Consider the following 4,680-nt stretch of genomic DNA (forward strand, 5'->3'; position numbering starts at 1 on the left):
CACCGCACGGCCAACACGCCGGGAGGCCCCCCCTCACCGGCCGGGGACGGTCCCACCCAGCCACCGCCGCGTATCGCTTCACACCCACATGCCATTCACGTTCGTGGGCATGGTGGGTATCGCTGCAACAACCGGTTGGTAGCTCAACCGATCGTCGCCATCACTGATTCACCCCTAGCGAGAACAACCGCACCACAACGGTTTACCAGTTGTTCATTTGCGTAACGTCACCAGCAAACGTAGGCGTCCATCGCCATTTGCAAATTCAACGATTGTTGCATGCCTGTGTCAGGTGTCACGACACACTGTCTGCCCACATACACGCAACAACATGTCCACGCTTAGCGAACACGTGGAAGGTGGCCCCCGTACGTATGCGATGTCCATTGCGCGAACGACTGTCAACCGGCCTCTGTCGCATGTCGCAGATGTGGAACGCAGTGCACCGTGCTATCACGGTGTGTGAGAAGAGACGACTACGTCTGACAACACGCGCCACTACATCAACAGACGGCTCATGCTGATCGCCATCCAGGGCATACCACACTGCAATCCAGCTCTTATAGGGAGACGACACGTAGCTGAGTGCACAACATTTGGACCGCATGGTTCGCCGTTGTTGGCGCAGTCGTTGTACGGTCACATGTACCACGATGTATCATTCAGTACATGAGGACCAATGTGCAGTACAGTGTGTGATTTGGACGTACAACATCAGCGGACAGTTGACACAGGCCGTACCACAGCGTAGGCTAAGTGCTTCGCCATGCGAATGCCAATGAACAACTGCAAATGCCAATGAACAACTGCAAAGGGCATTGAGCATGTACGTCCTGCTGCCATCCACATTACAGTGTATAGCTGCAAGGTGTTTAACATGAAGCGATACACTGGGGACCGGGCAGTGCGAGTAGCAAACTATATTGCGGGGGTTGCAGTTAGGCAACACTACACTAATTTAACGCGTCGTATGACAATTACAGAGCAGGTTAAGGCCCAACGTGTGTTGGGTTAAGGCCCAACGTGTGTTGGGTTAAGGCCCAACGTGTGTTGGGTTAAGGCCCAACGTGTGTTGGGTTACGGCCCAACGTGTGTTGGGTTAAGGCCCAACGTGTGTTGGGTTAAGGCCCAACGTGTGTTGGGTTACGTTAAGGGGCAATGTGGGTTACGTTAAGGGGCAATGTGGGTTACGTTAAGGGGCAATGTGGGTTACGTTACGGCGCAATATAGGTTACGTTACGGCGCAATATAGGTTACGTTAAGGGGCAATGTGGGTTACGTTACGGCGCAATATAGGTTACGTTACGGCGCAATATAGGTTACGTTAAGGCGCAATATCGGTTACGTTAAGGCGCAATACAGGTTACGTTAAGGCGCAATACAGGTTACGTTAAGGCGCAATACAGGTTACGTTAAGGCGCAATACAGGTTACGTTAAGGCGCAATACAGGTTACGTTAAGGCGCAATACAGGTTACGTTAAGGCGCAATACAGGTTACGTTAAGGCGCAATACAGGTTACGTTAAGGCGCAATGCAGGTTACGTTAAGGCGCAATGCAGGTTACGTTAAGGCGCAATACAGGTTACGTTAAGGCGCAATGCAGGTTACGTTAAGGCGCAATGCAGGTTACGTTAAGGCGCAATACAGGTTACGTTAAGGCGCAATACAGGTTACGTTAAGGCGCAATACAGGTTACGTTAAGGCGCAATACAGGTTACGTTAAGGCGCAATACAGGTTACGTTAAGGCGCAATACAGGTTACGTTAAGGCGCAATACAGGTTACGTTAAGGCGCAATACAGGTTACGTTAAGGCGCAATACAGGTTACGTTAAGGCGCAATACAGGTTACGTTAAGGCGCAATACAGGTTACGTTAAGGCGCAATACAGGTTACGTTAAGGCGCAATACAGGTTACGTTAAGGCGCAATACAGGTTACGTTAAGGCGCAATACAGGTTACGTTAAGGCGCAATACAGGTTACGTTAAGGCGCAATACAGGTTACGTTAAGGCGCAATACAGGTTACGTTAAGGCGCAATACAGGTTACGTTAAGGCGCAATACAGGTTACGTTAAGGCGCAATACAGGTTACGTTAAGGCGCAATACAGGTTACGTTAAGGCGCAATACAGGTTACGTTAAGGCGCAATACAGGTTACGTTAAGGCGCAATACAGGTTAGGTTAAGGCGCAATACAGGTTAGGTTAAGGTACGACATAGGTTAGGTTAAGGTACGACATAGGTTAGGTTAAGGTACGACATAGGTTAGGTTAAGGTACGACATAGGTTAGGTTAAGGTACGACATAGGTTAGGTTAAGGTACGACATAGGTTAGGTTAAGGTACGACATAGGTTAGGTTAAGGTACGACATAGGTTAGGTTAAGGTACGACATAGGTTAGGTTAAGGTACGACATAGGTTAGGTTAAGGTACGACATAGGTTAGGTTAAGGTACGACATAGGTTAGGTTAAGGTACGACATAGGTTAGGTTAAGGTACGACATAGGTTAGGTTAAGGTACGACATAGGTTAGGTTAAGGTACGACATAGGTTAGGTTAAGGTACGACATAGGTTAGGTTAAGGTACGACATAGGTTAGGTTAAGGTACGACATAGGTTAGGTTAAGGTACGACATAGGTTAGGTTAAGGTACGACATAGGTTAGGTTAAGGTACGACATAGGTTAGGTTAAGGTACGACATAGGTTAGGTTAAGGTACGACATAGGTTAGGTTAAGGTACGACATAGGTTAGGTTAAGGTACGACATAGGTTAGGTTAAGGTACGACATAGGTTAGGTTAAGGTACGACATAGGTTAGGTTAAGGTACGACATAGGTTAGGTTAAGGTACGACATAGGTTAGGTTAAGGTACGACATAGGTTAGGTTAAGGTACGACATAGGTTAGGTTAAGGTACGACATAGGTTAGGTTAAGGTACGACATAGGTTAGGTTAAGGTACGACATAGGTTAGGTTAAGGTACGACATAGGTTAGGTTAAGGTACGACATAGGTTAGGTTAAGGTACGACATAGGTTAGGTTAAGGTACGACATAGGGTAGGTTAAGGTACGACATAGGTTAGGTTAAGGTACGACATAGGTTAGGTTACGGTACGACATAGGTTAGGTTACGGTACGACATAGGTTAGGTTACGGTACGACATAGGTTAGGTTACGGTACGACATAGGTTAGGTTACGGTACGACATAGGTTAGGTTACGGTACGACATAGGTTAGGTTACGGTACGACATAGGTTAGGTTACGGTACGACATAGGTTAGGTTACGGTACGACATAGGTTAGGTTACGGTACGACATAGGTTAGGTTACGGTACGACATAGGTTAGGTTACGGTACGACATAGGTTAGGTTACGGTACGACATAGGTTAGGTTACGGTACGACATAGGTTAGGTTACGGTACGATATAGGTTAGGTTACGGTACGATATAGGTTAGGTTAAGGTACACATTGTTGTAAGGAAAGGTTTAATGGGGGGCGGGGCGGGGCGGCCGGTTTGTTGATTGTGATTATAGTAAGTGGATGCCTGCGGCATCATCTGATTTGCCACGTCAGGATGCACCTTTGGCTCATGACAGGCGGCGCTCTCATTCCATGCTTGTGGCAGACCTGTGTCTTTCATTCCTGCCATTGTTTGTGTGCTGTGAGAGGAGGCAGTATTGTGATGTTGGGTGCACCCCTGTGTAGGACATGTGTGGGTGTTGGTGGCTTGGCTGAGCAATGGTGGTTGTCGGGTGGGTGGGATATTCTGTTTTCTGAGTGGACCTCCCAGTCTGGTTATGACAGTGTGGATTGTCTAATGTGGCGGAGAGGATGCACTGGGTGTTGTTCCATGCTGGTGCTTACATATTGTCTGTGTGCGTGTTACAGGCAGAGAGTAGTGCGTGATAAGGGTGTGTGGCTGACGTGTGGTTGTGATTGTGAGCAGAGTCTTTCAGCATGTATACGGACAGTTGTATACATTATCTGTATTCTGATGGCTCTATCTATTACTAATCAGCGCCGTGTATACGTTTAATCCGGTTCCAGTCGAAACTGTTGTATCTCTGTACATTAGTGACACGGCGAGCCCGCTATGTAGTTACTCGTCTCGGCAGCTTCCACCGGTGTATGGCAAATGATTATAAGGAATCAGTCTAGTCGTCAATACCGATGGTGTGACGTCACATGTCTGGGGTGGGGGACGCTGCGCCCTTCCGGTGGGTCATGGCCTAGAAAGACTCTTCCCACGCAGGGGGGCGTGGACTGTCATTGACTCTTCCAGGTAATATACTTGCCGTACGTTCTTGCGACTGCGAGTGCAACGCTCACCGGTACCGACATGGATGGAGCGCCTCCTAGCTGACCGCTCAGCATCGGCATTCGTACAGAGAGCAACGCGGTCGCGTCTCTAGCTCGTAACTGGTACAGCCCGCAGCTCATGTATAGGGACATTCGCATATATCATCTATCTATGTGGCCCTGTATCATTTACTAAACAGTGCCGTGAGACAACTGAACCATTAGTAGAGTACTGATGTACAGCAGAATGTTTGCCTTCCACCAAAGGGACGAGTATCGACTCTACCCCAGCGTTGCCACTGCAGGAAGCGGTCTTTGGAAAAACTACCCCCACACCGTCACCATTGTGCGGGGGTACGGACCCTCTATATCCTCAGAG

This window comes from Schistocerca americana, unplaced genomic scaffold (genome assembly GCF_021461395.2).
Source record: "Schistocerca americana isolate TAMUIC-IGC-003095 unplaced genomic scaffold, iqSchAmer2.1 HiC_scaffold_940, whole genome shotgun sequence".
In the NCBI taxonomy this organism is placed as follows: Eukaryota; Metazoa; Arthropoda; class Insecta; order Orthoptera; family Acrididae; genus Schistocerca; species Schistocerca americana.